This window comes from Canis aureus, chromosome 17, assembly GCF_053574225.1.
Source record: "Canis aureus isolate CA01 chromosome 17, VMU_Caureus_v.1.0, whole genome shotgun sequence".
Lineage (NCBI taxonomy): Eukaryota > Metazoa > Chordata > Mammalia > Carnivora > Canidae > Canis > Canis aureus.
In genome coordinates, this window is record NC_135627.1 from 26,603,872 (window position 1) to 26,620,273 (window position 16,402).

The 16,402-nt window shown below is 31.9% G+C and overlaps 1 long non-coding RNA gene across 2 annotated transcripts in view; it reads right to left on the reverse strand.

Annotated features, from left to right (window-relative positions):
* The window catches only part of LOC144287855 (uncharacterized), a 354,870-nt gene that overhangs the window by 245,477 nt on the left and 92,991 nt on the right, over positions 1-16,402 (reverse strand). For both annotated transcript variants that reach the window (XR_013355657.1, XR_013355658.1), the window contains 3 exons: positions 13,153-13,304; positions 7,502-7,675; positions 2,086-2,239 (listed from right to left, as the gene is read on the reverse strand). This is a non-coding gene — a long non-coding RNA (uncharacterized LOC144287855). The remainder of the gene's footprint in view (positions 1-2,085; positions 2,240-7,501; positions 7,676-13,152; positions 13,305-16,402) is intronic.

Below are 16,402 nucleotides of genomic sequence, written 5' to 3' on the forward strand. Positions count from 1 at the left end.
TATACATTAAATGAATCATGCATATATTTGTTTTATTTTACATCAAAAATATATTTTCATATGCAGTGTTGTGCTGAGATAAAAAGTTTAATTAAAAGTTACTGGCCTACCATACAGACTGCTAGAAATAATTAGCAAGTGTAAATTACATAAGCAGGAACTGATTTGGGAAAGTTTGTAAATGTAAATGTATTTATATGAAGAGTTACATATCAGGATGTACATTATCATGTCCCCTCTCTCTGCTTTATACTCTGAAAGAGATAAATGATCTTTTATAATCGTTACAAAATGAGCTTCACATTCTCTGGTTATATTCTTTCTTTACTCTCTTTCTGCTATCAGTGGAGATTCCCAAGCTGTTTTATGCCTAATGTTTCTATGTTATATCGTTTTTCATCCTTTTACTTTCAACAGCTCTGTATATGAATATACTAAAATCCTGGTTTTTTATTTGATGTAAAAATCATCTAAAAATCACTGCTTATAATTGGAGAATTACATCTATTTTAATTTAATGTATTGATATCTTTGTCAATTATTTTAATGTTTGCTTCCTATTTCTCCCCTCTGTTCATGATTTCTTTTTTTTGCTTTTTTTTTTAATTTATAGTGAGTGGTTTCTCTAAGGATTACAGCACAAATCCTGTATATGATAACTTTCCAATAGTTAATTGTATTCATTCCTAATATTATTTGTCCTATTTAGTCATATATTTATTTTTGTAATTATTATATATTCCAAAATACATATTTTCCATTTTCCTTAACAGTACACTGAATTTAAATAATGTATTGTTTTTAATTAAAAATTGCCATCAAAGAATATATTTAAAAATTTAAGTAGTCTTTATTCATGTAAACATACTTACATGTTTAAAATAAAGATAATGCCTTCCTGATAGTGTATAATGAAGTTAAATATATAACTGGTAAGTGATTTATTTAGAAATCCATATTTTATAGAAGTAGTTCTCAAAAATTGTTATTACCAATATATTTCCCATTTATACCACAAGAATGAACTTGCATTGAATAGTTACCTAGTTTCTGAAAAGATAAAATTGTAAGCACTATATCCAGGATTATTTCTTGTTATGATTTGGGCTTTATCTAGCTTACCGGTTTGGGGCAAAAACAGACCTCTAGCTACTTTCTGAAAACAATCTTTATTTTCCATTACAGCACTTTCATTCACATTCCCTGTTAATTAGTATCCCTCTTCTCTCATTTCTGTATTTGTACATTTTCCCTTACTTGTCACCTAATGTGAATTTACTATAAGTCCTAACAATTCCCATTAGAGTAAATTTCCTCATTCAGGTGGGCTCCACTTTTATCACTCAAAGTAGTAAAAAATTCAAGAAAGATGTCTATAGAAGCTATACTATCAAGATCCCTTCAGAAAATTCCCGAATAAGTGGTTTGAAATGGTGGAAGTAGGCTTCATTTCTCTAGTTTTTACTTCAGAGACAGGAAATACCTGTTACAACTCAGTTTATCCTTCAGATATATCTAAAGATATTTATTGATCATGATGGTCATTTTTGTTTTTTTTAGTGATTTTAAAGTTTTCCTTAATGCTGTATTTCAGTTTAAACAGACCTCTGGACCTGACTTATAGATTAGGAAAGCAATGAATGTATTATTATTCTCTGTATGCAACAGTATACAGTATTCTCTGTATACACTTTGAATATATAAAGAGTAATTAAATTTTTACTATCACCTGGTATTATATGCAGGATAGCTTAATAATTCAAGTTGGGAATTTATCAATGTAAAACACACACGATACACACAGGAAAATATGTGAGAATACCCTTTTACTTGTGACACAATTTTTAAGAAGTTTAAGCAGTATGAGGATAGAATTTACTGTTCAAATATGCTAATGTTTAAACAATGTAAAAAGATCTACTGATTTTTCTAATTCCTAATACACTTATAGATACTATAAACAAGCCTCAAGTGCAAGTGTTCATGACCAACTTGGTAGTATGGGGAAAGCAGGGTGGTGGTTAGAGATCAATTTATAGTACACAACTTAAAAATTCTCAGTAAAGTAATTGATTAAAAACTGACCTGAGAGAAGGGAAGGATAGAAAAGGAACTCCATTTACAAGAACTGCTGAAACATCAAAATATGCAGTAATTATATACAGGACCCAAGATGAAACTGGAAAGATGCTGAATATAGAAGATTAAGAACATCCACTGGTCTCAAGAAGTTTACAGTCTAGGGGGAAAATAACAAGTAAAAGAATAATTACAGTTTCTGAATAGTGATAGCACATTGGCTTTTGCTATCTACTAAGCAAGCAATTAAAGGTCAGTTAAAGATTTGCCAATGCTATAACTGACATTACAAAATTGAGCCTTTGTTTTTGCCACACAATGGGTCTTGCCCTGTGTGGTCAGACTCTTTTCTCCTTGATATCTGCAAGACCCATTTTCTTTTTTTTCAAGTCTTGTGCAAATTCCATATTCTTAGAAAAGTCTTTTTGCCTATATTAAAATGTGGCATATATACTATCTTCCCGATCTATTCTCTTTTCCTACTTTTCTCCAATGGAACTATAACTTAGTAGATATTTGGCTATTTTTCATCTGTCTCCATTTGTTAGTTCCATAAATATGGGGACATTTCTTTTCCATTCTTTTTCTGCAATCCCTGGAAAAGGAGCTGCTACAGAATAGGTACTCAGTAAAATATAAATATTTGCTGTTTTGTGAATATGCATAATTAGTAATTTAGAATACTTAATTCCACAGTCCCAACTGTAAGATGTAACAACACATGGTCTTGACAAGTATTTTGATTACCTTCACAGCCTGAAATCATCTTGAAAATTACCTTTTTTCCATTAATTTTATCTTTTGTGGACTCATTTGATAGAATTTTAAAACTTGGGCATAAAGGTCTTAATTTGTTGCCTTTAGTTCTCCGAATAGCTGATTTCTCTTACAGCACAGTCACATTAATTTTGGGGAAATAAGTTCTGTTCTTTTAAATGCTTTGTGGAAACTTATAGGGCCTATGTTATAATTGAAACTATTGTAAGACCTCAAAACACACCAACCATAAAAATTCAGTCACACTGAATATATACAAAGGTTAGAAGACATTAGTGAAAGCATACACATGTTCTCTAGTGAAGAAATAAATTATTAGACAATTTAACAGTCACAGAGAATAATGATCAATTTTACATACCCTCTTGCAACCTCAGGTAAATGGTCAGGCTCTCTCATCATATTCTCTTTGATATAACAACTGATTAAGTATCTTTTCAAAAATGATTTACTGCCAGGAGCAGATCTAAGAATCTATCTCCTTTTGCATTCAAAATTTGAGTACTCTTACTAGGAAACGGCTCCCAAAATAAAATTTGCTTTAGAACTGACAAAAACTCGACTCATTCAAGAAAGTCACAGTATTATTAAGGCCTTCTCCCAGACCCAAAGAGAACATTGTTAATGATGTTACATTAGGCGTACTGAATAGTATCCCGTCAAACTTGACTAGTTACTATCCTCCCGCCAATTCAGATAATCTCTTCAGGCTCCACACCTCAAAGGAGCTTGTTTCTATCTTCTTCTTGTAACCTGCTTGCTTTTTCTGCTGCCTTGACATTTTATGTGTGCTTTTTAATCTGCTGTCTGCATAACTTAACAGCCATTAATATCACTGTTTGGATTAAATTGTGTATTTGATTACTGATCTTAGACTGTTCCTGAAAACTGTCTTGGAGGTCTTTGTTTTAGCTTTATTTTTTCAGCTTTATTGAGATACAATAGACATATAATTTTAAGGTGTACAATATGCTAATTTGATACATCACTAAAATGTAAAATGATTACTACCATAACATTAGCCAAGAACTCTATCACCTCACATAATTTCCTATGTGTGAAGGGTAAGAAAATGTAATAAGATCTACTCTCTTAGCAACTAGCAAGAATATAATGCAGCATTATTAACTAAAATCAGCATGCTGTATATTGTATCTTAGGAATTTACTTCCTTTATCACTAGAAGTGTGTACACTTTGACCAACATTTCCCCATGTCCTCTTCCATCTAGCGCCTGGTAACAACCATTCAACTCTGTTTTTATGAATTTGACCTTTTTGATTCCACATATAAGTGATACCATGCAGTACTGTCTTTCTTTAATTTCACTTAGCCTAATGCCCTCAAGGTCCAACCATGTTGTCACAAATGGCAAGATATCCTTCTTTCTCATGGAAGAATAGTATTTATTTGTACATAGAACATCTTCATCTATTCATCCATTGAGGAATTCAGGTTGTTTCCATATGGTGTAGAAGTTGCAGGGAACAAGGGAGTACAAATAGATCTTTTAAGATCTTGTTTTTAATTCCTTTGGATCTATACCCAGAAGTGATATTGCTGGATTATGATAGTTTTATTTTTAATTTTTTCAGAAATTTTATTTTTTTCAGAAATTTTATTTTTTTCAGAAATCTTTATACCGTTTTTCACAGTAGCTGTACATATTATACTCTACCAACAGTGCACAAGGGTTGCCTTTTTTTCCACATCCTTGTCAATACTGTTATATCTTGTCTTTTTGATGATAGCTATTCTAACAGGTGTGAGGTGATGTCTCATTTGATTTGCATTTCCCTAAGATTAGTGATGTCAAATACCTCTCCATGTATCTGTTGGCCATATGGATGTCTCCTTTGGAGAAATGTTTATTCAGCTTTTCTTCCCATCACTTAATCAGTTTGTTTTATTGCTATTTGGTTGCACTAATTCTTTATATATATTATATATGAACCAAATACTAGATAAATGACTTGCAAATATTTAATCCCATTCCACAGGTTACCTTTCCACTCTGTCAACACTTTCTTCTGCTGTGTGTAAGCTTTTTAGCATGATGTACTATTTTTCTGAATATGGGGCTTTTTGTTTGTTTTTTTTTTATTTTTTTTGAGAGAGAGAGAGAAGAAAGAGAGGAAGAGACACAAGCAGACTCTGCACTAAGCATGCAGGCTAACACAGGGCTCGATCTCATGACCTATGAGATCATGACCTAAGCAGAAATCACAAGTTGGATGCTTAACCAACTAAGACACCCACATGCCCCTAAATATGATTTTTGAATCAACCTCTTCCTACTCCAGTTAATCAACTGCGGTTTTCAGAAATAACAATTAATAATGTTGTTTATGCTTTCACTTATCCAACATGGAAGTCCAAATATTGACTATGCATTCATTTCATTTTCTCTGTGTTCTCTAATTAAAGTACTTATTAAAGACCTTGATTTCCACACACAGTGTATTTACCATATTCTTGTAAATAAGTTAGTGAGATATTTTAAATACAACATTTCCCCCTATTTCACTGACTTTGAAATCTTGTGTTCTTTTGTTATTCTAATCATTAATATTCACCACATTGTTTTATCTGTTATATACTTAGATTTAGAGAAATTTTATAAGAATGTATGTTTACTTTCAACCTGATAATAGGCCTTTGAAACAAACAACATAATCTCCACTTCATGAAAAAATAATATCCCAACTTTTTTTAAACATAAAATACCTAGCAATTAACAGAATGTAGGAGTCACAAGCCTCTTTCATAACACTAATGACACCTTTTTATAGTTTGTTTTATAATTTCCCCAGGATCGATTTCAAGGATTTATTGATGTTTCTGTGAAGTAATTAAAGCAAATAAACTATGTTTCTCTTTTAATTTCCATGCAATGTCCTGATTTTTCTTATTTCAGGTTGTTGATACAGTACAAAAATCTGTTTCATATTTTCTCAGAATTTTTATTCGATGATTTATTCAAGTGAAATTCTTTTAGCTAATATACAGCAGTGTGATATATTAAATTTTCTCATCACATCTTGCCTTTGATTCTTAGTAATGATAGCTTTACCCTTTAAAAATTGAAGCTTACTTTTTCTTTTCAGAGGTAAAGAATAACAAAAAATCATTATATCAGATTCCCTTTTTGCTACATACAAAACATTGATAGTAATTCTCTTTTAGGTACTCATTTGAATCTTTAGTCCTTCCTAATCTGTGCAACCCAATAAAATAAACATCCTTTAGTATTGTGGCTCTTAAACTTAGTTGATTACACAAAATAATTACTATGGCCTTAAATCAGAGGATTTATTTGTTCACAGTTATTCTTTGGCTGTGTAACGAATTACCAAATTTTAACAGTTTATAGCACCTTTTTTTGTTGTTAAATCTCATAGTTGTATAAATTATAACTCAAAGGAAGGTCAAAGGGATTCTATAAGAAGTGTGAATCAAGTATAAAATCAAGGTGTTGTCCAAGTAAGGCTCTTATGCAGGTTTTGGGAAAAAAATTTTCTTTAAAGGTCATTCAAGTGACTGACACAGTCATTATCAGTTGTGTCAGGCTAAGGTGGTTGGACTCAGGTCCCATCTCCTTGCTGGCTGACAGGGTTCATTCTTTGCTCCTATAGGCCACATTCACTCTCATGTGCCTTTTTCCAGCCAGTCTGTCAGTAGTCTGTCAAATCCCCCTCAGGCTACATGTCTCTGACTTACTCTTCTGCCACTAGCCAGCAAATTGGATCTGTATTTTTTAAAGTAATAGTTTACTAAGATATAATTCACATATCATATAAAGACATATTTAAGATATAATGATTTCTATGCACAGAGCTGTGCAGCTATCACCATGATAGACCTTAGAACATTTATATCATTCCAACATTAGTAAACTTCTTTAATTAATCTTTGGATATATTTTCTTGACTAAAGGAACTTCCCAAAAAAATGAAAATTAAGTGGTACTTTAATCTTAATATTGTATTTCTTTCTTCACATATTTTATTAAAGACAATTAAAAGAAATCAATTGGAACTTCTGACATTCTGACCTAAATTTCCTTTTCATCTTCTACCATCTTAATAGTTATTTCTAGATTATAGCAGACAATGTTTGCTAAGTTTTCCATTACCATATAGCATGGATCATCTTTTATTCAGTATCTCATATACTTATTCGGCATCCTTCTAGCCTTCACCAAGAATGTCTGTGAAACTCTTCCACTTTTAACAGTCTTCTGGAAATAATTCTAGGTTCAACTTATAGCAATGCCACATTTTCTTTTTCCTGTTACAGCAATATCTTACCTTCAGACACCAAGTTATATTCTAGTTATATCATGTGGAAATCCCTATAATTCCTAAAGTGTTGTGGCTTAAAACAAGAACGTTTTATCTACTCTCAAATCTTAAGATTACGCATGGTTTAGGAGGAAAGTCTCTAATTTACTCTACTTGCTGTCAACTAGAACAGCTCCACTGTGGATCTACTCCCAAGTTGGTCCATTCACACGGGTGGCAAGATAGAGCTTGCTCTTGGCCAGAGGCTACATCAGTTATTTTCATGAGCTGCTTCTATTCTCTATGTAGGGCTCTTTTTGTACTTTGTCATAGCATGCAAGTTCAGTTCCAAGAGTACATACCTATTAAAAGCAGAGAGGAAGCAGAAGATGATAGTTCTAAAACTTGAAACAGCATCAGTTTTGCCATGTTTCATTGGTCACAATCATAACATGATAACCCATATTTCAAGGTGGAAGGTCACAGATTCACATCTTGATGGGAGAAATGTCAACTCGTCTGTAGTTGTCCCCAATCTAACACAGGAGATAATTACATATAATGTTCCAAAAAACAGCAAAGTTTTAGTTTAAATATAGTTTTAATATAGTTTATTTTTCCACTTATATTTTATTTTTCTTTGAAGTATTTTTATATAAATAAAATTTATTATTTTTAGTGAAATAAGACTGTAGAAGTAAAAATGTATTTATTTATGGCACATGTTCTAAGTGGTTGATGTGATGCTAAGTACCTAATAAGACATTTTTTTTTAAAGATTTTATTTATTTATTCATGAGAGACAGAGGGAGAGAGAGAGAAAGAGAAAGAGAGAGAGAGAGAGAGAGAGAGAGGCAGAAACACAGGCAGAGGGAGAAGCAGGTTCCATGCAGGAAGCCTGACGTGGGACTCGATCCCAGGTCTCCAGGATCAGGCCCTGGGCCAAAGGCGGTGCCAAACCACTGAACCTCCTGGGCTGCCCCTAATAAGACATTCTTAAACACTATCTCATATTATCCAGTTTTTCAGAGCAATATTTAGAAGGCAAATACATGGTTGGACTTTGAAAAGGTCTCCTATTGGCTACAGCAAAATATTTTCATATATTCTTACATAAAGGAACAAGATTGATTCCCTATAATGACTTAATTTGTTGTTCTCAGTGGAGTTGTGGAGATATTGCTCTAAGAGCTACATTTTTATGTTGTTTTTAATTTCAATTTAGTAATATTTTATTTCATTTTGTGTGAGCATATTGTTTCCTCAGGTCAGATATTAACTCTATGCCAATTTCTTGATAGTCAGAAACCAATAAAGATTTAATAGGAGGAGCCTAAGGGAAAGTATGCATTTAAATCAGGTGATGGTGTTTTAATATTCTAATAACTTTCATCTATGTGACAATAAAATTAAATTTCAAAAGTTTTAATGAAAGGAACATATGATTTATTCTGCTGGATGTTCATGAATCCTTTAAGTGCTTTTTCATAAAATAAACTGCCTAATGTTGCCTTTCTTACAGTGTGTTTCTGAAACACTGGTTCTAGAGAATGGTAATAGAATATAATATGACTTAGAGAATTAACAAAAAGTTGTATTTTTTTAATTATGGGTTTTCTCAAAGCTGTAAATCTTGTAATTTACATTCTATCCCTCCAAATAAATATATGACACACATTTAAAATAAATAAATCTATTGAGGAAGCATTGATGAGAATTGCTGATTCTAGTTTCACTCTTAGGAAAACAATACTTTCTATTTGAATTTGAAAGAAATATAATAAAGAGAGTTAAATTATTAACAACAATTGGAAAAGTCTGGAGAAGCAGTTTCTTGAAACACTTCTAAGAATGATTATAACATAATAATCATCATAATAATAAAAATCAAAACTAAATAAATTAAATAAATTTAATAATAATTAATAATAATAATAGCATAATCAAAACTAAGAACTTCAGAACTCTAACGTACCTCACACTCAGAACACTGAGGTAGTAACAGATTATAGTGCTTGTGCCTTTGAATCAGTAAGATATGCCCAAGAAGCTGGCATCTCTACTAGGGTCCCCTACCTCATTGGCAAGTAGAGACTAATTCTGAAGCCCCTTCATCCATACTTGCTTTTTTTGTTGCCTACAAAGGTGAAGCCTGGATGTTGGTAGATAAAGATTTTTGTTTCCTTTTAGTTCAGTTATGAGTGTATCTAATTGAATCCAATTCCAAGACAATAGCCATGAGTTTTCAGGTAATGTAAATTAATTTGCTAAACTCTTCACTATTTGTACAGAGGTGGAAATAGAAACTGAATAGTACAGCTTCAAAATCATTTAGCTTATTTCACTGCAGCTAAGTTTGTGGTATTGCATATAAATATTCTATTACCGTTGTCTACTGGGAACTACCACTGCTACACATTTTTGTATCTGCTCTTCAGACTTGATGCTCTGAAATGAAGAAAGCGGATGTTTGGTTTTTGTTGTTTTTTTTCCCCCTCATCATCCCTGCTCCACATTTCATTGGCCTTTTTAATTTAACTCGCATTACACTGAAAATGGTAAACTGGTAATCAGCATCTGATACAATCTTCTTCTAGTGTACCTTCTTTTAAATCAGAGCCTAAATAGTTAACTCGGAATTTGCAGGGGGGTTGTTTTATTTTTTTTTTGTTTTTTTTTTTTTTGTTTTGTTTTGTTTTGTTTTGTTTTGTTTTGTTTTTCAGCCAGAAGAGTGCATGTACACACAATATCCTGGACAAAAAAAAAAAAAAATCAAACTGTGGTTTAGACTATTCTAATCCTTCAAAATATTTCTGACTTGAAAAAATACTTTTGCCTTGAATTACTAATGTATCAATTAAATAATTATTACTTATTGCACTTCTTTCAGATCATTATAGTTGCCAACTTTCGTGGCTTTGATGATAGGGTCCTTGAGGAAAACCAGAAAGGAATCTCTTATTACACCTAAATTTAAGTCTGTCCTTATGAGTTCACATAATTCTGAGGAACTCTGGTTTACATTTTTAGAATAAGTTTGGGAGATCACTAAAAACCAAAAAGAAGTGAACAATGAACATGCTTGTCCCCTTACATTTCCACTTAAATATTAGAAAATTTATAGAGGGTGAAAGTGATCATTATCTATATTAAGTAAAATAAAGTGAGGAAAGGACTATTTAATATTTTTTGTTCAAGGGTTCTGATATTAAATCACACAATGTCTAGCATATGACAAATACTTATTAAAATATGTTAAATGATTATTAAGTTACCAATATGACCAAGATGCTTCTGTGGCACTTTTCTTACTTGAGGAAAAACTGTAAAATAATATAGGAAATATGACTTACATAACTAGTACTAATGTGGTAGCATATGTCATATTGCAGGTTCATTTCCATATCTCTTTATGAAATTTGAATTTTAGTCACAATTTTCTCTCCAAAGCAATAAATTATTTGATGCTATTGTACTTTCAAGGATACCAATGTTATTTATTTACTGTGGACATGGAAATCTGGTCTTTCATATAAAATTTAGCTAATTTCTACAAATAATACCTTACTAGTAAATATGTTTTCTATAATGATAGATATATTTAAACAGTAAAGAAATAAATGGTAATTTTTTAATATGTGTAATGTGATAGAGATAATTACTTAATTTGGGGGCAAAGAATTAAATGTCTCACTTCTAGAGTGGTTAGACATAAACTATTTTATCAATATATCCAAATCTAATCTACTAACACTGATTTTTATAAGACTGTGATATACCTTATAATGTAATTTCATTATTAGTTTTAAGGTTTAGTGTTATATTTTTTTAATTTGAATTGTGTTGTCTAACTAATGTCTAGATGAAGTATATATAAAGACTTTTGTTATTTAATCATTACTGATTTTCATTTTTGATTACATTAATTTTCTGTATTTTATTTTATTTTATTTTTTTAAGATTTTATTTATTTATTCATAGACACACACACACACACACAGAGAGAGAGAGAGAGAGAGAGAGAGAGAAGCAGAAACACAGGCAGAGGGAGAAGCAGGCTCCATGAGGGGAGCCGGATGTGGGACTTGATCCGGGGTCTCCAGGATCACACCCCGGGCTGCAGGCTGCGCTAAACCGCTGCGCCACGGGGGCGGCCCAATTTTCTGTATTTTAATAACTATTGGAGCAGATAAAATAAGCTCACTTGTTCTATCTTTGGTGTGCAAATTCAATTACTGTTCTTCCTTGTTATTATTATGTATCAGTATTATCAAATGACAAGTAACTGCACCTCAAAATAAATTCAGATGTTGTCATAAAAAATGCTTAGTTTAACTATTAATTCCAAACATAGTATATATTTGTGATTTATTATAGGACACAATATAGTATATAATTTGTGATCTATGATATGACACAATCTGAGATTCATGAATTTGGTTATGCATAGCCACTGTTTAAAAAAAAAACTGGAATTTACAAGGAAAAAATCTGTCACATTGTAAGGTCTAACATATTCTTCTCTCTCTAAACATCTGCTGACAGACTTAGAACCTTTTATAGTTGCTTTGAAACTGACAGGCTTTTACATATCTGTGAAATAAATGTCTGTAATATGTATACAATGTCTGTAATATGTATAAAATTTTGACAAGAACAAGTTGTGGGATTTACCATGAACTTACATAATTGTGATGTATAATTTAGCTCAGTAGTTAGTTATCAAAAGTAGTACTGAGTTTTCCAAGTGAACTAAGAATATCCCTGAGGGGGTTGATTATGGATAAATTGAAAGCTAGTAAATATTCCATTCTAGGGGAAAAAATTAAAATCACTTGGGCAATAATAATTAGATAGGCACTTCCCTTTTATATAATTTGCCAAAAGAGGTCTTGGAAATGCTTGAGTATAGGAGTGCAAATGAAGAACTGAGATAGAAAAATTTGAGTCTGTTTTCCCAGTGAAATGAAGAAAATTAAAACAAGCTCTAAAGCTGTCCCAAATGTAGATGGCTAACAGTTCTGTAAAGATCCTCATTCTTCAAATTGACTTTCTCATCTAAGTTGATTTGTTAGCTACTGAATTTATAGTAATAGACCTCAAAAAAATGTTTGTTTGATATTCAGTAAGTCTGGATTCGTTATTTATTATCAATTTAGTATAAAATCACATGCTGCTTTTCTATTTTCACTCTGGCAAGTATTCATATAGTATCATTAGGATTCACTTCCCTTTGACATAGAGAATAGACTGATTACTTCCAAGAAGTTGGCTAGAAATTTTGGAAAACTTATGAATGACCATAGAGAAATATGAAGTCTGTAAGGCATAATGCTAAAATGGCACATATATACATGATGTGTTTATAACTTTAACATTCATTCTTTTTAGCCATACTATTTACAACTTCAAATAGAAGATCTGAAGTGCTTATAAAGTGGCGATTTGTTGGCTGTTCTGAAAATATGCTTTAAATGAATTCATGAATAAAAATGATCATCTACATGGTCTCTCCTTAAATATTTCAGTTATACCAAGTCCATCCTGGTGATAAATAACTGCATGAAGCAAACTGGTCAGTTTTATTCTATAATACAGAGTATACAATTGACATCATTTTCATTTGATTTTCAAAATCAGCACTTTGTCCTAATTTGTCTAATATTGGGGAAAGGGAAGTTTTTTAAAGGTAAAATGTGTAACTTTTTTAGGTTTTGTAGAATTAATGACGTGTGAGGTAACTGACATGCCTGTATCTTATAAAAATAATTCATATATAGTACATAACTCTTCCTCTAATAGTTTTATAAAACTATGTAACCATTACTATCACATGACTGAAACATTTATTTAGTAAAGTGATTTGAGATAAATTTATTTTTGAGATAAATTTAAAATTGACATTTTCTTAGCTTATTATCGAATATGTTATTTCCTAAATACCAAATTATTGAAAAATCCATTACTGAAATACTCAAAACTTATTCTGATATTCTATAACTTGTATTTCCACCTTTTTATCTTCTTCATATGTGTAATGTATCTATCAGTATCCTGGCCATATTAGTCTTGTTCCTGTTCCATGAACATAGGAAGTATTCAACTTGAAATCCATTGCTCAATTCAGAGATGAGTTATAAAGCTCAGGCAGTGTAGGTTACTTTTCTAAGAAAAAATATACAAAGGTTAAAAAACAACAAAACACGAGTAGCTTCAGGGACTTTAAGGAGGCCTGTGAAAGTACAGGTCATGAAGCTTAAGTTTATTAGCCTCATGGTCTATCTACCTACTTATGGATCTTTCCTAGATGATTTATCCCTTTGCATGGACATATTCAAGACCGAGTATCTAAGATCCTATAAGTTTGTTTCATCATTTCTGTTCCACCAATACCTACTCAATCTATTATACCCTATTCAGCATTCCTAGATCCCCTTAAATCTTTTCTCCCCTTTCTCTTTTACTTTTTTCCATGTTACATACCTTCTTACATACTGTATAATTAAATTAGTCATTATATTTATTATTCCCCCTACTAGATTTCATAAGCTCTACAAGGGCAAGAATTTTTATTTGGCTCATTGATGATTTTCAAATGCTCAGATCATTATCTGGCAGTGGTAGGTACACAACAAAAATTAATTAAATGAATAAAGTGATAGCCGTATTTTTCACCAATGATTTGATACAATAACTGTCATTACCTCTCTAAAACACAAATCAGCTTGTTTACATCTTTCAAAAAAATATTTAAATTATCTACTACTAACAGTTTGCCACTGAAGTTAAACATCAAATTCTTAAGGATCAATACTTTTTTTTGAGTATTTCTGGCAGACAATGTTATTTTCGTTTTAGGTGTAATTTGTGATTTGACAAGTTTACTGTTATATTCACAAGTGTAGCTACCATCTGTGCCATTACATCGTTACTACAGTATCATTGACTATATTCCTTATACTATGCTTTTCATTTTGATTACTCACTCATTGCATAACTAGAGGCCTTTATCTCCCTCTCTCCTTCACCATTTTGCCCAACCTTCAACTGCCTGCTCCTCTGGTGAACATCAGTTTCTTCTCTGTATTTAGAGTTCTGATTCTAATTTTTGTTTATTTTTAAGATTCAATTTATAAGTGGAATAATATGGTATTTGTCTTTCTCAGTCTGACTTATTTCACTTAGCATAACACACTTTAGGTCCAACCATGTTGTCTCAAATGGCATGATTCCATCTTTTTAATGGCTGTGTAATATTCCATTGTATGTATATGCATGTGTGTATGTAACATAAATACATATACATACATATTTATGGATGTGTATGTTTATGTATATAAACTACATTTTCATTATCCATCATTTGTCTGATGTACACTTAGGTTGCTTCCATGTCTTGACTACTATAAATAATGTAATACATATAGGAATGTGGAATGCCTGGGTGGCTCAGTGGTTAAGCATCTGCCTTCATGCTCAGGACGTGATCCTGGAGTCCCTGGATCGAGTCCCACATCAGGCTGCCTGCATGGAGCCTGCTTCTCCCTCTGCCTGTGTCTCTGCCTCTCTCTCTGTGTGTCATTCATGAATAAATAAATAAAATCTTAAAAAAAAAATAGGAGTGCATATATCTTTTTGAGTTAATGTTTTTGTTTTCCTTGGGTAAATGCTCAATAGAGGAATTACTGAATCATATGGTATTTCTATTTTTATTTTTTTGATGAAACACCATACCATTTTCCACAGTGTTTGCACCAATTTGCATTCCTGTCAATAGAGCATGAGGGTTTCTTTTTCTCCACATCCTCACCAACACTTGTGGTCTCTTGAGTTTTTTATTTTATCCATTGACAGTTATGAAGTGATATCTCACTGTTTTTTTTTATTTGCATTTCCCTAATGATGAGTCATGCTGAACATCTTTTTGCATGTCTGTTGGCTTGCATATCTTCTTCAGATAAATGTCTATTCAGGCCCTCTGCCATTTTTTTAATTGGATGTTTTTTTTTTTTTATTTTTTTGGTGTTGAGTTGTATAAAGTCTTCATATTTTGAATATTAACCCTTTATTGGATAATTTGCAAATATCTTCTCCCATTCAGTAGGTTGTGTTTTTGTTTTCTTGAGGTTTCTTCCACTATGCAAAGAATTTTATTTTGATGTAGTCCCAAGAGTTTATTTTTCCTGTTTCCTTTGCCTTGGAAGACATATCTAGAAAAATGCTGCTATGGCTGATATTAGAGAAAGTACTGCCTGTGTTCTCTTCTAGGATTTTTGTTTCAGATCTCTTATTTAGGTCTTTAATCCACTTTATTTTTGTGAATAGCATAAGAAAATAGTGCAGTTTCATTACTTTACATGTATGTAGCTGTCCAGTTTTCCCAGCACCATTTATTTAAAATACTATCTTTTCTTTGCTTCCTATGGCATGGATTACATTTACCATATAATTGTGGGTTTATTTCTGGAGTCTCTTTTCTGTTTCACTGATCTATGAGTTTATTTGTGTGCCAGTACCATACTGTTTCAATTACTACAGCTCTTTAGTATATCTTCAAATCTGGTACCTTGATACCTCCAGTTTTGTTCTTTTTCAGCATTGCTTTGGCTATTGAGTCTTCTGTGGTGCCAGACACATTTTAAAATCTGATTCAATCTCTCTAACTTCTTTCCAAGTAATTAAAAAAAATCTCAACATAATAATCCACCCAAACTGCATTTTTACCCTGTTAAAACTCTCAAACACCTTTGTTTTTGCCTTCATGTTTCCTTCACATCCCATAATGTGCATTCTGTCTCTTTATCCTCCCAACACACACACACACACACACACACACACACACACACACACACACACACCGTCTTCTTTACTAGATTTTAAGCTTTTTGAGGGAAAATAAGATTATGTTTATAATGATAAATTCAGGATTTAACCTAGTGACTGGCATATAATAAATATTAAACTAGTATTTAGTTAATATATGAAATTAATTTATCATATAACTGAGAATGCCGATATGAAGTTCTTTTATAACACAGCATATGAAAAACATGATTTTTAAAGATTTTGTTTGTTTATCTGAGAGAGGAAGAGAGAACACAAAGAGGGGGAGCAGCAGAAGAAGAGGGACAAGCAGACTCCCCACTGAGCAGGAAGCCTGCCTCAGAGCTCCATCCCAGGACCCCAGGATCATGACCTGAGCCTAAGGCAGACACTTAACTGACTGAGCCACCGGGCACTCTAATAAATTTTTTTAAAAAAAG